We start from the raw sequence: 16,850 nt of genomic DNA on the forward strand, positions 1-16,850 counted from the left end.
GGAATTATTTTAAAAAATTGTATCAAGGGGTGTGCTGCAGCACCCTCAGCAAATTAAATCACATTTTATTTGTCACATGCGCCTAATTCAACAAGTGTAGACCTTACTGTGAAATGCTTACTTACAAGCCCTTAACAAACAATGCAGTTTTAAGAAAATAGAGTTAAGAAAATATTTACCAAATAAAATACATTTAAAAAACACAATAAAATAACAATGTGGCTATACTGTATATAGGTGGTACTGGTACTGAGTCAATGTGTGTGGGTACAGGTTAGTCGAGGTAATTTGTCAATGTAGGTAGAGTTAATGTAGGTAGGGGTAAAGTGACTATACATAGATAGTAAGCAGCGAGTAGCAGCAGTGTAAAAACAGGGGGGGTCATTAAAAATGTTCCGGGTGGTCATTTGATTAATTGTTCAGCAGTCTTATGGCTTGGGGGTAGAAGCTGTTTTGACCTAGACTTGGCGCTCCAGTACCGCTTGCCGTGCGGTAGCAGAGAGAACAGTCTATGACTTGGGTGACTGGAGTCTTTGACAATTTTTTGGGCCTTTCTCTGACACAATCTAGTATAGAGGTCCTGGATGGCAGGAAGCTTGGCCCCAGTGATGTACTGGGCTGTACACACTACCCTCTGTAGCGCCTTACGGTCGGATGACGAGCAGTTGCCATAACAGACAGTGATGCAACTGGTCAGGATGGTGCAGCTGTAGATATTTTTGAGTTTCTGGGGACCCATGCCAAATCCTTTGTCTCCTGAGGTGGAAAAGGCGTTGTCGTGCCCTCTTCACGACTTTCTTGCTGTGTTTGGACCATGATAGTTTGTTGGTGATGTGGACACCAAGGAACTTGAAGCTCTCAACCTGCTCCACTACAGCCCCATCGATGTGAATGGGGGCGTGTTCGGCCCTCCTTTTCCTGTAGTCCACGATCATCTCTTTTGTATTGCTCACATTGAGGGAGGTTGTTATGCTGGCACCACACGGCCAGGTCTCTGACCTCCTCCCTATAGGCTGTCTCATTGTTGTCGGTGATCAGGCCTACTTAATGATGGTATTTGAGTCGTGCTTGGCCATGCAGTCGTGGGTGAACAGGGAGTACAGGAGGGGACTAAGCATGCACCCGAGGGGCCCCAGTGTTGAGGATCAGTGTGGCAGATGTGTTGTTGCCTACCTTTACCAACTGGGGGTGGCCCGTCAGGAAGTCCAGGATCCAGTTGCAGAGAGAGGGGCAGTATGTGAATTGGAGTGGGTCTAGGGTTTCCGGGATGATGGTGTTGATGTGAGCCATGACCAGCCTTTCAAAGCACTTCATGGCTACTGACGTGAGTGCTACGGGTCTGTAGTCATTTAGGCAGGTTACCTTTGCTTTCTTGGGCACAGAGACTATGGTGGTCTGCTTGAAACATGTAGGTATTACAGACTCGGTCAGGGAGAGGTTGAAAATGCTTCCTGCAGCTATGCTTATAAATATTGTATTAAATTCAGTGAGATGTTAACAGCTGCTTATCGTTAAACATACAGTATATGCTATGGCCAGTAGCCACCCAAACAAGGCCTATCTGAAATATGAAAATGATCAAACAAATCGTCAGGTAGCCTATAGTTCTGGCAAAGATGAGTCTGTAGTTGCTAAACTGTTATATGGATGATAAGAGTAAGCCTACCTTGTTTTTGTCAGGCAAAACCTGAGGACTTGAAATAAGTTCTTTCTGGTCACTAACCTGGATATGCGTGCCGGGCTCTGCGCTCCAATGCTGATGACTGGTCATTGGTCAACGATGACTGGTCATTGGTCAATCAAGACATGCACATTTTAGGTTCTGAAGCATAGATGCGAATTTAACAACCACTTGCAGGCAGTGGGTTCAGAACAACAATGACAAAAAATTTATATATTCATTTTTACATTTTTGGGGAAATTATACCACAAAGAAAAGGGTACTTTGGAGACTAAAAGTGCATGTGCTGGTCTTGCTGATAGAGAGGTTAGTGCACACTGTAGCAAAATAACAAATGACAGTTCAGGTAACCCCTCCTTGTTTTAGTCTATTTTCTTCCCTGTGGTGTCTGATGAATAGACCCAGACAACTATCTGTCTTTCTTATTTCCTCTCATCTGTTATTGTTTCATAAAGGCTGTCACTCACTTCATGGCCTGACAACACACTGGAGTGGAAAAGTGAAATTATACAAGGGCTGGGTCTAATCCTGAATGCTGATTGATTTAAAGCGCATTCCAGCCGGTGTCTATTCCACAAGTTACCACTGGCTAAATCTTTTATTTTTTATTGAACCTTTATTTAACTAGGCAAGTCAGTTAAGAACAAATTCTTATTTACAATGACGGCCTACCAAAAGAAAAGGCCTTCTGCGGGGACGGGGGCTGGTGTCACGCCCTGACCTTAGTACTTTTTGTTTTCTTGATTATTTTTGGTTAGGTCAGGGTGTGACATGGGTGATGTCTTTGTTCCTGTCTAGGGGTTTTGTATGTCTATGGGTGTTCACTAGTCTAGGTGTTATGTATGTCTATGATTTGCCTAGATTGGTTCTCAATTAGAGGCAGCTGTTTATCATTGTCTCTGAATGGGAATCATATTTAGGCAGCCATATTCCTTGGGTATTTCGTGGGTTATTGTCTATGGTTAGCTGCCTGTGTCTGCACTTGTTTATATATAGCGTCACGTTAGTTTTGTTGTTTTTGTATAGTTTGTTTAGTGTTTCTTCGTTAATAAATAGAAGAATGTATTCACATCACGCTGCGCCTTGGTCTTCTCCATTCAACGAATGTGACAGCTGGAATTAAAAATAAAAGAAAAAATTCAATAAATATCTAGGACAAAACACACATCACAACAAGAGAGACAACACAACACTACATAAAGAGAGACATAAAACAACACCATAGCATGGCAGCAGCACATGACAACACAGCATGGTATCAACACAACATGACAACAACATAGTAGCAACACAACATGGTAGCAGCACAGGCTACAAACATTATTGGGCACAGACAATAGCACAAAGGGCAAGAAGGTAGAGGCAACAATACATCATGGAAAGCAGCCACAACTGTCAGTAAGAGTGTCCATGATTGAGTTTTTGAATAACTTTAAAATGCCTATTGACATTTGACGTTAAAATGCCTATTTACTCTGTTCCATCTGACTGCGCAATTCACTGTATCTTCAGCCCAGGCAGGGAAGTTATAAACTTAATCTCCACGATAATAAGCATCTAGACATTCTCTCACATTTCTTTTAGACTAACATTTTGCTTTCAACAGCGGAGATTTGTATAAACCTTGCAGTCTGTCTCTGACTGTCTCTAACTGTCCCGTAGTAATGAACGTGAACTGTAGATGTCAGTAGTCGTGACGAGAGAGAAGCAGGCCACGTTTCTCAGCCAGTTAAAATCATGAATCAGCTAGCATCATTTTTATGGATATATACAAAGAAATGTCAATTGAAAAAAAAGGTCAAATGTAACAAAATGCAGCTAGTTTGCAGTCTTTCCAGCTTCAGTTTGAAGTGATTGTGTTAGCTGTGTTGTTGGCTAGCTCCTCTGAACAACAGTGTCCTGATGAGAGAGCACATTTTATAGGCCAGGTGAAATCGTGCCTCATTAGCTTATTGTTATGGATGTATCCAAATAAATGTCACTAGAAAACAGCTGAAACAAATGCAGCTCCTGATGCTATTCTTTCTGCACTGTTTGACGTGACTGTAAGTTAGCCGTAGTTGGCTAGCTAGCAAGGAAGGGATAAGAACATTGCCAGCCAGTATGGCAATGGAACATTTAGAACGAACGACTGGGTCGCGTCTGTAGATACAGAACAAAAAGACTGAACGACAGGCTTGCGTCTCTGGCAACCGAACCATTAGAACGAACTGGCTTGGGTAGCAACCGTAGATTTGTTTAGGGACTATATATTGTGGAAGTAGTATGAATGAATTCATCAACATTTTTAATGAAAATATGTCAATCATTATTTGAATATGTTGGTAACCCGTTGCATAAAAGTGATAATGCCCTCGAAGCCGGTGTTTGGAGGATACATTGGCTTGACTTCGTCTCGGGCCTAACAACACCCGTGCCAGTATATCCGCCAAACACCGGCTTTGAGAGCATTGTCACTTTAATGAAGTGATACAAAAACAAAAGAAGTCACCAAATGCGGCAGTGTAAAGCATCAATGGATTTAATCAAAGACAAAGCTCTGTGCTTGTGAATTGGATTGTTGTTTCTTCATTAACAGTATTCAGACACGAACACAGACATACGGACGCACGCACGCACGCGCACGCGCACACACACACACACACCGAGAAATGGTTCCTAGTTGAAGCCACTGTAGCTGAGAGGAGATTGTCTGTTGTGCTGAAGCTGAATCTTGCAGCTGGCTTAAAAATAAGACAGCAAACAATGTGTCACTTTTGGGTTTTATACGAGAAAAACCAACATGGCCTCACGTTTTAATAAAACTGGTGCGTATTACATGGCTCTCCAGATCAGAGGGAGAGAGAGATGAAGAGAGAGACAGGGAACAGAATGGAGGAGAGTGGCTGAAGATCAAAAAACAAAAAGCAGCACCCCAGGAACCCTGATACAATCCCTTTGGTGCGCAGGGAGGGGAAGAAAGGAGGGAGCGTGTGTGGGAGGAATAGAGAAAGAGAGAGGGAGAAAGAGACCGGGGAAGAGAGAGAGAGAAAGAAAGAGAGGGGGATTCAGAGAGAAGATATTAGATTTGAGGTGTGATTTTGGGGGGGGATTTTTTACGAAGGGAAACAGTCGGGATCCCTCACCCAAGGGACACACATCTGTGCTGTCTGTCCACACACTTACCAGAAGAAGACGAGAGAGAGAGAGAGAGAGAGAGATGGGAAGAGAGAGAGAAGAGAAAGAGGGGGAGGAGGAAAGAGGAAAGAGAGAAAGAGGAGAGAGAGAGAGGGAGAGAGAGAGAGAGGGAGAGAGAATAAAGAGAGAGGGGGCAGAGGGAGAAATATGGCGAGAAGGAGAGGGAAAGGCAAGATAAGAGGGAAAATTTATGAACTGATCAGTTACACCCTTCCTGAGAAGAAAACCCTCTGTTATTATCTGTGTGTGTGTGCGCGTGTGTGTGTGTTTGCACATGCTTTTGTAGATCAACATGTGTGTGAGAGTAATGTGCACGCATGTATCATTAGGCATCATTAGACACAAATTATACAGAGACAGAGAGACAGATGTGGTAGCTGGCAGCGTGTCGCATTAAGCTCTGTTCTACCACTGCAATCATCCCATGATGAAGAGAGAGTGGAGAGGAGGAGAGAGAGAGAGACAAGATAAGATAAGAGAAGCGAGGAGAGAAGACGAGAGAAAGGAAGAGAGGGAGAGGGAGAGGGAGAGAGAGAGGGAGAGAGAGAGAGAAAAGAGAGAGAAAGAGAGAGAGAGAGAGAGAGAGAGAGAGAGAGAGAGTACATCCCAATACATGCACTGTGATTAAACACAAAGGTTCATTACTGTTGACATTGAAGATTAATGCAGGCGGGCCAAGAGGATATTGCACACAAAAAATGTAACTGCACAGTGAAGAGAAGAGGAATGGAGAGGAGGAGAGAGGAGGGCAGAGAGGAGAGACTGACAAAATGCAGAGAAAGCCTAGAGAACGAATGACGGAGAGAGGAGAGGAGAGAGGGAGGGGGGAAAAGTCGTAATATTATCATTATACAGATAACTCACTGCAAGCAATATTTTCGCAACCCAATCCTCCCCTCCAACACTCACACACACACATACACACTCCTGCCTCACCACTCGTCTTCCTCTCTTTCCGTAACTCTATCTGTAACACTGTAGATTTCTTTATTGAATGTTAAATACTCACTCCTCCCAATCTCTCCTGTCTCCCACTCCAACCAGCTATCCCTTCCCCTCCTCTCTCTCTCCCTCCCTCTCTCTCTCTCCCTTGGTTTCTATCTCTCTCCCTCGGTTTCTCTCTCACCACCTGTTAGTTCAGACCCCCGTGCATTGAGATACACTTGTTTATGAGGGAAGCTTTCACACTCTCGCAATCAGAGGTAAGATTTACTTTCCTTTTTTTGTTGTCTGTTATCAACTTCATACCTTCTTCTGTTGTGTTACTGCATTGTATTTGGTTAGATTCATTTCTTACATTCTCCTTTTTTATATTTGTATGTAATCCATCACTTCTTTTTCGCAATAACTGGCTCATCTGCTTGCGCGCTCTCTCTCTCTCTCTCTCTCTGTCTCTATGTCTCTCTCTCTCTCTCTCTCTCTCTGTCTCTCTGTCTCTCTGTCTCTATGTCTCATTCTCTGTCTCTCTGTTTATATTTGTCTCTATGTCTCTAATGTCCATCACTTCTCTGTCTCTCTGTCTCTATGTCTCTATGTCTCTCTCTCTCTCTGTCTCTCTCTCTCTCTGTCTCTCTGTCTCTATGTCTCTATGTCTCTATGTCTCTATGTCTCTCTGTCTCTATGTCTCTATGTCTCTATGTCTCTATGTCTCTATGTCTCTCTCTCTCTCTCTCTCTCTGTCTCTCTGTCTCTATGTCTCTATGTCTCTCTGTCTCTCTCTCTCTCTGTCTCTCTGTCTCTATGTCTCTCTGTCTCTCTGTCTCTCTGTCTCTGTATCCCATAGGTGTACTGTATCATGATGTTAACACCTGCTGTCTCAGGAGTCCGGCTGATCAGCCAGTCCCGTTTATGTACTCAGAGTAAACCTGACCCTGCAGGGTTAAAGTATTCATTTAAAGTCAAATCAAAGTTTATTGGTCGCATACACAGTTTAGCAGGTGTTATAGTAGGTGCAGCAAAATGCTTCTGTTACTAACTCGTAACAGTGCAATAACATGTCCAAATTTAAACGTAAGGGCAAATTTAAACGTTCTTCCCAGTGGGAAGAATCTGATTAAGAATCCAAGTAGCACTGTATCATTAATCAAAGATCAGCTAAAAATGATATGCACAGATGTAGATATATTACAGTGAGCTAGGTCAAGAATCCAGTACATACAGTTGAAGTCGGAAGTTTACATACGCCTTAGCCAAATACATTTAAACTCAGTTTTTCACAATTCCTGACATTTAATCCTAGTAAAAACTCCCTGTCTTAGGTCAGTTAGGATCACCACCTTATTTGAGGAATGTGAAATGTCAGAATAATAGTAGAGAGAATGATTTATTTCAGCTTTTATTTCTTTCATCACATTCCCAGTGGGTCAGAAGTGTACATACACTCAATTAGTATTGTGTAGCATTGCCTTTAAATTGTTTAACTTGGGACAAACATTTCGGGTAGTCTTCTGCAAGTTTCCCACAATACGTTGGGTGAATTTTGGCCCATTCCTCCTGAATGAGAGCTTGTGTAACTGAATCAGGTTTGTAGGCCTCCTTGCTCGGACATGCTTTTTCAGGTCTGCCCACAAATTTTCTATAGGATTGCGGTCAGGGCTTTGTGATGGCCACTCCAATACCTTGAATTTGTTGTCCTTAAGCCATTTTGCCACAACTTTGGAAGTATGCATGGGGCCATTGTCCATTTGGAAGACCGATTTGCGACCAAGCTTTAACTTCCTGACTGATGTCTTGAGATGTTGCTTCAATATATCCACATCATTTTCCTACCTCATGATGCCATCTATTTTTGTGAAGTGCATCAGTCCCTACTGCAACAAAGCACCCCCACAACATGATGCTGCCACCCCCGTGCTTCCCAGTTGGGATGGTGTTCTTCGGCTTGCAATCCTCCCCATGGTGTATATACTTGCATACTATTGTTTGTACAGATGAACGTGGTACCTTTAGGCATTTGGAAATAGCTCCCGATGACGAACCAGACTTAAGGAGGTCTACAATTATTTTCTGAGGTATTGACTGATTTCTTTAGATTTTCCCATGATGTCAAGCAAAGAGGCACTGAGTTTGATGGTAGGCCTTGAAATACACTGCTCAAAAAAATAAAGGGAACACTTAAACAACCCAATGTAACTCCAAGTCAATCCCACTTCTGTGAAATCAAACTGTCCACTTAGGAAGCAACACTGATTGACAATAAATTTCACATGATGTTGTGCAAATGGAATAGACAACAGGTAGAAATTATAGGCAATTAGCAAGACACCCCCAATAAAGGAGTGGTTCTGCAGGTGGTGACCACAGACTTCTCAGTTCCTATGCTTCCTGGCTGATGTTTTGGTCACTTTTGAATGCTGGCGGTGCTTTCACTCTAGTGGTAGCATGAGACAGAGTCTACATCCCACACAAGTGGCTCAGGTAGTGCAGCTCATCCAGGATGGCACATCAATGCGAGCTGTGGCAAGAAGGTTTGCTGTGTCTGTCAGCGTAGTGTCCAGAGCATGGAGGCGCTACCAGGAGACAGGCCAGTACATCAGGAGACGTGGAGGAGGCCGTAGGAAGGCAACAACCCAGCAGCAGGACTGCTACCTCCGCCTTTGTGCAAGGAGGAGCAGGAGGAGCACTGCCAGAGCCCTGCAAAATGACCTCCAGCAGGCCACAAATGTGCATGTGTCTGCTCAAACGGTCAGAAACAGACTCCATGAGGGTGGATTGAGGGCCCGGCGTCCACAGGTGGGGGTTGTGCTTACAGCCCAACACCGTGCAGGACGTTTGGCACTTGCCAGAGAACACCAAGATTGGCAAATTCGCCACTGGCGCCCGTGCTCTTCACAGATGAAAGCAGGTTCACACTGAGCACATGTGACAGACGTGACCGAGTCTGGAGACGCCGTGGAGAACGTTCTGCTGCCTGCAACATCCTCCAGCATGACCGGTTTGGCGGTGTGTCAGTCATGGTGTGGGGTGGCATTTATTTGGGGGACCGCACAGCCCTCCATGTGCTCGCAAGAGGTAGCCTGACTGCCATTAGTTACCGAGATGAGATCCTCAGACCCCTTGTGAGACCATATGCTGGTGCGGTTGGCCCTGGGTTCCTCCTAATGCAAGACAATGCTAGACCTCATGTGGCTGGAGTGTGTCAGCAGTTCCTGCAAGAGGAAGGCATTGATGCTATGGACTGGCCAGCCCGTTCCCCAGACCTGAATCCAATTGAGCACATCTGGGACATCATGTCTCGCTCCATCCACCAACGCCATGTTGCACCACAGACTGTCAAGGAGTTGGAGGATGCTTTAGTCCAGGTCTGGGAGGAGATCCCTCAGGAGACCATCTGCCACCTCATCAGGAGCATGCCCAGGCGTTGTAGGGAGGTCATACAGGCACGTGGAGGTCACACACACTACTGAGCCTCATTTTGACTTGTTTTAAGGACATTACATCAAAGTTGGATCAGCCTGTAGTGTGGTTTTCCACTTAAATTTTGAGTGTGACTCCAAATCCAGAGCTCCATGGGTTGATAAATTTGATTTCCATTGATATTTTTTCTGTGATTTTGTTGTCAGCACATTCAACTATGTAAAGAAAAAAGTATTTAATAAGAATATTTCATTCATTCAGGATGTGTTATTTTAGTGTTCCCTTTATCTTTTTGAGCAGTGTACATCCACAGGTACACTTCCAATGGACTCAAATGATGCAATTAGCCTATCAGAACATTCTAAAGCCATGACATCATTTTCTGGTATTTTCTAAGCTGTTTAAATGTACAGTCAACTTAGTGTATGTAAGCTTCTGACCCACTGGAATAGTGAGACAGGGAATTATAAGTGAAATAATCTGTCTGTAAGCAATTTTTGGAAAACTTACTTGTGTCATGCACAAAGTGGATGTCCTAACCGACTTGCCAAAACTATAGTTTGTTCACAAGAAATGTGTGGAGTGGTTGAAAAACTATTTTTATTGACTCCAACCTAAGAGCATGTAAACTGTAAATCATATTCGCTGTGCATAAACAATGTAACTAAAGTACAATGTACAGTAGTAGAAATATTATGATTAGCTACTTTGGGGATACAGTATTTAAATACACAGTGTGGAATGAGAAGTGGCCAGTGGTTCAATGTCTCTATAGCTTGGGACAGCAGCGTTGGCTGTGGTTTGTGAGTGAGAGTGTGCATCACCTGGTAGATGGCTACTGATGGCTGTTCAACAGTCTGATGGCCTGGTAATATAAGCAGTTTTTTATTCTCTCCGTCTTAACTCTGATACACCTGTACTGTCTCCGTCTGTCAGACAATAGCTAAGTGAACAGTCCGTGGCTCGGGTGGGTGAGGTCCTTAATGATCTTCTAGGTCTTCCTTTGACACTGGGTGCTGTAGATGTCCTGGAGGGCAGGCAGCATGCCCCCAGTGATGCGTTGGGCTGCCCGCACTACCCTCTGGAGAGCCATGAGGTTGAGGGTGGAGCAGTTGCCGTACCAGGTGTGATGCAACCCGACAGAATGCTCTCAATGGTGCATCTGTAGAAGTTTGTGTGGGTCGATGGGGCCATGCTGAATTTCTTCCGCCGCCTGAGTTTGTAGAGGCGCTGTTGCACCTTCTTCACCACGATGTCGGTGTGGCGAGACCGTTTCAGGTCCTCAGTGATGTGCACACCGAGGAATTGGGAGCTTTTGACCCTATCCACTGCAGCCACATTGATGCAGATGGGGGCGTGCTCTCTCTTCTGTCTCCTGTAGTCCATGATAAGCTCCTTTGTTTTGTTGACGTTGAGGGAGAGGTTATTTTCCTGGCACCAGTCCGTCACGGCTCTAACCTTCTCACTGTCTCGCCGTTGTTGTTAGTAATCAGGCCTACCTCTGTTGTGTCGCCAGCAAACTTGATGATTGAGTTGAAGTCGTGCGTGGCCACGCAGTCATGGGTGAACATGGAGTACAGGAGGGGACTGAGCACACACCCCTTGGGGTCCCCCGTGTTGAGGATCAGTGTGGTGGACGTGTTGTTGCCTTCCCTCACCACCTGGGGTCGTCCCGTCAGGACATCTAGGATCCAGTTGCAGTTCAGACCCAAGGCCCCGAGTTTAGGGACACGCTTAAAGGGCACTATGGTGGGATTGAAATAGATGTACCCTTTTGCTGCAGTCAAATGACTTAGCGGCCTCATGGGTGGAGTGTTATTAATATTTTTCATAATTTCATAATGAATAAAGATTATTTTGTTCAAATGCAGAAAATCTATTGTTTCTATGTCAAACAGTATTGTTATATTTAAGTATTCTGTGATGTCTATAAAGTGTAATATTGGGATGCAAACTCAACTCTACAGTATATCTGACATGGTACAGGTGTCTTCTTTTTTTAAACCCATAACCATGTCTGTGAGGTATATACTTTACTTCAAAGTAGATTTGTTTAAGACTACAAAGAAACACTCTGTGTGACCTTGATTTAGCCCACATCATTAACTGGTTAATAAAACAGTTTTGTCATTGATCTACACAAAATACTCTATAATGTCAAAGTGAAACGAAAATTCTACAGATGTTTACAAATTAATTTAAAAAAATAAAAATAAAATATAGTTGTTGCATAGGTATTCACCCCCTTTGTTTAGGCAAACCTAAATTAGCTCAGAAGTCAAATTTGGCTTAACAAATCACATAACAAGTTACATGGACTCACTCTGTGTTACAAAATAGTGGTTGACATGGTTTTTGAATGACTTCCCCTTCCTCTGTCCCCCATATACACATCTACCTGTAAGGTTTCAATCAGTCAAGTATTGCAGTTCAAGCACAGATTCAACTACAAAGACCAAGAAGCCTTTCGAAAGCCTCATAAAGAAGGGCAGTGATTGGTAGATAACAAAGCAGACATTGAATATATCTTAAAGCATGGTCAAATTAATAATTATGCTGTGGTTGATGTATTAAACCACCTTGACACATCAAAGAGGCAGTTGTCTTTCTGAACTGCGCTACAGGACAGGAAGGACACTGCTTAGGGATGTCACCGTGAGGCCATTGGTGACTTTAAAACAGCTACAGAGTTCAATGGCTGTGATGGGAGAAAACTGAGGATGGACCAACAACATTGTAGTGACTCCACAATAATGACCTAAATGAGAGTGAAAACAAGAATACAAATATACATAATACGAATATTCCAAAACATGCATATGTATGCAACAAGGCACTAAAGTAATACTGCGAAATAACATGGCAAAGGAATACATTTTTTTGGCCTAAATGCAAAGCCTTATGTTTGGTGCAAATCCAACACAACACATCACCGAGTAAGTGCCTCCTTATTTTCAAGCATGGTGGTGGCTGCATCATGGTATGGGTGTGCTTGACATTGGCAGAGACTGTGGAGTTTTTCCAGATTGAAACAAAAGGGGATGGAGCTAAGCACAGGCAACATCCTAGAGATAAACCTGCTTCCGTCTGCTTTACACCAGACACTAGGAGAGGAATTCCCCTTTCAGCAGGGCAATAACCTACAGCACAAAGTCAAATGTACACTGGTGTTGCTCACCAAGAAGACAGTGAATGTTCCTGAGTGGCCAAGTTACAGTTTTGACTTCAATCTGCTTGAAAATCTATGGCGAGACTTGAAAATTGCTGTCTAGCAATGATCCCCAACAGCTTGACAGAGCTTGAAGAATTTTGAAAAGAACAATGGGCAAATATTGCACAATACAGGTGTGCAAAGCTCTCAAGAGACTTACCCAAGAAGACTCACATCTATAAATCAGGCTTTTCTAACATGTATTGACTCAGGGGGGTGAATTCTTATCTTATCAAGGTATGCAGTATATATATTACTGTTTAATTTTGTATTCATCTTTTTTTTTTAAATTTAAGATTTTTCTCCCACTTTGACATTACAGAGTATTTTGTTTAGATCGTTGACAAAATCAACTGAATCCATTTGAATCCCACTTTGTAACACAATAAAATGTGAAGAAATCCAAGGGAGGTGTAGACTTTCTATAGGCACACTAGGTATTCCTCTTGTCCAGGTGGGATAGGGCGGTGTGCAGTGCAACCACGATTGCGTCATCCATGGAGCTGTTGGGGCGTGTGTGGTGAAGGTGATATGGTCCCTGATTTGCCTTTCAAAGCACTTCATGATGACAGAACTGTGCTACGGGGCAATAGTAATTAAGTTCAGTTACCTTGGCTTGCTTGGGAACAATGGTGGCCATCTTAAAGCAAGTGGGGATGACAGACTGGGATAGTGAGTGGTTGACAATGTCCTTAAACACTCCAGCCAGCTGGTCTGCGCATGCTCTGAGGAAGCGGCTTGGGATGCCATCTGGACCAGCAGCCTTGCGAGGGATAACACGCTTGAAGGTCCTTCTCACGTAGGCTACAGAGATCGGGAGCCTGCAGTCCTCGTGAGAAGCGGGGGCCCACATCGGCTGCTCTGTTTTCCTCAAAGCTCCTCAAAGCGAAAAAGATGTTTAGCTTGTCTGGCAGTGAGGCTTCTGTGTCCAAGACGTAGCTGGTTTCTTCTTTATAATCCGTGATAAGTCCCTGCCACAAACATCTTCTGTCGTTGAATTGTGACTGTCTTTTTGCTTCTATGCTTGTCTTATGGAGATCATAGGAGGTCTGTTTGTACTTGTCCATGTTTCCAATCTTTTTACTATGGTTAAATGCGGTGGTTCGCATATCATTTATTCCTCAGCACAGCATTCTCTCCCCTCTCTCCTTCTCTCCATCTCTCTCTCTTTCTCCCCTTCTCTCCACCTCTCTTTTCTCCCTTTTTCTCTTTCTCCCTTTCTCTCTCTCTCCTTTTCAATCTTTTTCTCTCCCTCCATCTCTCTCTCTCTGTGCATTCATGAATGAATATGGAATATCAACTTTATATAGAAATTGATAGTGCTTTTTTTGGGGGGGGATTGCTAAGATCTTGTTACTTATTCATTCATGTGAATCCACCACGCCCTTGCTCTTTTCCCTAGGTGTTTCCCTGTCTTCGACTATTTGTTTATCTCTCTCTCTCTGTTTCTCTCTCTTTCTCTCCGAGATTTAGATAAGCTTTATTAGCACGGATGATAAAGCCACTGTTGCTAAAGCGGAACAAAATAATGACATCAACAATAACAATCTATCAGAAATGAATAATAGTAGTGACGGTGATTAGAGAAAGGGGACAATATATACACAGAGTGTAGAAAACATTAAGAAGACCTGCTCTTTCCTTGACACAGACTGACCAGGTGAAAGCTATGATCCGGTATTGATGTCACTTGTTAAATTCATTTCAGTGTAGATGAAGGAAAGAAAACAGATTAAAGAAGGATTTTTATGCCTTGAGACAATTGAGACATGGATTGTGTGTGTGTGCCATTCAGAGGGTGAATGGGCAAGACAAAAGATTCAAGTGCTGTTGAAGGGGGTATGGTAGTAGGTGCCAGTCGCACCGGTTTGTTTTCACACTGAACAGTTTCCTGTGTGTATCAAGAATGGTCAAGAACCACCCAAAGGACATCAAGCCAACTTGACACAACTCAATATTTGGAAGGTGTTCTTAATGTTTTGTACATTCTGTGTACAAAGGACCATTGTTTTTTACCTGAGGGTTTTCCTCAACAACAACAGTCTTCTACCAAGGATCCTTTAAGGGAATCTTTCCCAATGAGGAACTATAGGGGAACCAACATCAACCTCTATGTAGGTGTGCAGTTTTATCAAGGGAAACATTCTATCACATGACATAGTGCCTTTGTCCCAAATGGCACCCTAGTCCCTATATAGTGCATTACGTTTGACCAGAGCCCTACGGAACCTGGTCAAAAGTTGTGCACTATAAAGAGAATAGGGTGCCATTTGGGACGCAGGAATGGTCCTTTATAATATACTGTGGACCCACAGAAAGGCGTTCAGTCACGGTAGGATTATCGGCAGCAACCGATGCTCCACGTTAGCTAAGCTCAGCAACGCAGCGAAACAGGAGGATATGCAAATGAGGCCACAAAGACCAGGGTGGTTTTCCAATTGCCTCGCAAAGATGTGCCTTCAGAAAGTATTCATACCCCTTGACTTATTCCACATTTTGTTGTGTTACAGCCTGAATTCAAAATGGATTAAATTGATTTTATTTTCTTACCCATCTACACATAATTCCCCAAAATGACAAAGTGATTTTATTTATGCCTTGAGACAATTGAGACATGGATTGTGCAACATTGGCCCATTATTCTTTAAAAAATTATTGAAGCGCTGTCAAATTGTCTGTTGATCATTACTAGACAACCATTTTCAGGTCTTACCATAGATTGTTATGTAGATTTAACTCAAAATGGTAACTCGGCAATATTCACTGGCTTCTTGGTAAGCATCTCCAGTGTAGATTAGGCCTTGTGTTTTAGGTTATTGTCCTGCTGAAAGGTGAATTCACCTCTCAATGTCTGGTGGAAAGCCAACTGAACAAGGTTTTCCTTAAGGATTTTGTCTGTGCTTAGGTCCATTCCATTTGTTTTTTATCCTGAAAAACCCAGTCCTTAACTCTTACAAGCATAACCCTAACATTACGCAGCTTGAAAATATGGAGAGTGGGACTCAGTAATGTGTTGTACTGGATTTGCCTCAAACATAATACTTTGTATTCAGGACAAAAAGTTACTTGCTTTGACATATTTTTGCAGTATTACTTTAGAGCCTTGTATGCATGTTTAGGAATATTTATTATTCTGTACTGGCTTCCCTTTCACTCTATCAATTAGGTTACTATTGTGGAGTAACTACAATGCTGTTGATCCATCCTCAGTTTTCTCCTATCACAGCCATTAATCTCTACGGGATCGGTGTCCCCCCTGCGGGATGGTTGAGCTAACGTAGGCTAATGTGATTAGCATGAGGTTGAAAGTAACAAAACAAATTCCCATAGACATATCTGATATGTGCAGAAAGCTTAAACTATTGTTATTCTAACTGCACTGTCCAATTGAAAGTAGCTATTACAGTGAAAGAATGCCATGCTATTGTTTGAGGAGAATGCACAATTATGAACTTGAAAATGTGTTAATAAACCATTTAGGGACATGTGGGCAGTCTTGATACAACATTTTGAACAGATATACAATGGTTCATTGGATCAGTCTAACAGTTTGCACATACACTGCTGCCATCTAGTGGCCAAATTTTACATTGAGCCTTGGCTGGAATCATACATTATGGCTTTTCTCTTGCATTTCAAAGATGATGGTACACAAAAAAACATGTTTTTTTCTTTGTATTATTTTTTACCAGATCAAATGTGTTATATTCTCCTATATTAATTTCACATTTCCACAAACTTCAATGTGTTTCCTTTCAAATGGTAACAAGAATATGCATATCCTTGCTTCAGGTCCTGAGCTACAGGTAGTTAGATTTGGGTATGTCATTTTAGGCGAAAATGGACCAAAAGTGTTTTAAGGTCACCATTGGCCTCATGGTGAGATGTCTGAGTGGTTTCTTTCCTCTCCGGCAAATGAGTTAGGAAGGACGCATGAAAACAATGGCCCTTTGTAAATTTGCAGTGATCGAGTGTTCCTGAGATAGATCTTTGCAGCTCAAAAACAATGATTCTTTCAGATTTGATAGAAGGGAGAAAGAAACTGCATTCTGACAGGAGGAGGAAAAGTTTAAAGATTCCTTCATTTTAGGCAGCCAACCCTTATGGAAAAAACACATAATTTCACATGTGAAATTTCCATGTTTTGCACAATATGTAAGTTGAAAACAATGCAACTCTTTTATGACTTTCTGGCGACATCCTAACCACAAATGTTTTATTTCAGGGCATTTGTGAAATCACATCTAAAAATCCATGTGAAACTTTGTGAAATATCATATGTGAAGTGTTCCAAAACCACATGGTTTCACATGAAGTTTCACATGTGGATTTGCACGTGATCACAACTTTTCACATGTGGATTCAAATTATGAGGTTTCACAGGTGATGCCTAGTAAACAAAAATGATTGGTTAGGATGTCGCCG

The 16,850-nt window shown here is 42.7% G+C and overlaps 1 protein-coding gene across 2 annotated transcripts in view; it reads left to right on the forward strand.

Moving 5' to 3' along the window:
- Positions 1–5,506: 5,506 nt before the first annotated feature.
- Positions 5,507–16,850, forward strand: part of doc2a (double C2-like domains, alpha) — a 51,837-nt gene continuing 40,493 nt past the window's right edge. The window contains exon 1 of one of the 2 annotated variants that reach the window (XM_042327242.1): positions 5,507–6,060. The gene's annotated coding sequence lies outside the window, so the exon portion shown is untranslated. The remainder of the gene's footprint in view (positions 6,061–16,850) is intronic. The other variant, XM_042327241.1, reaches the window with a different exon arrangement.

The sequence above is a fragment of the Oncorhynchus tshawytscha genome, linkage group LG09 (genome assembly GCF_018296145.1).
Source record: "Oncorhynchus tshawytscha isolate Ot180627B linkage group LG09, Otsh_v2.0, whole genome shotgun sequence".
NCBI lineage: Eukaryota > Metazoa > Chordata > Actinopteri > Salmoniformes > Salmonidae > Oncorhynchus > Oncorhynchus tshawytscha.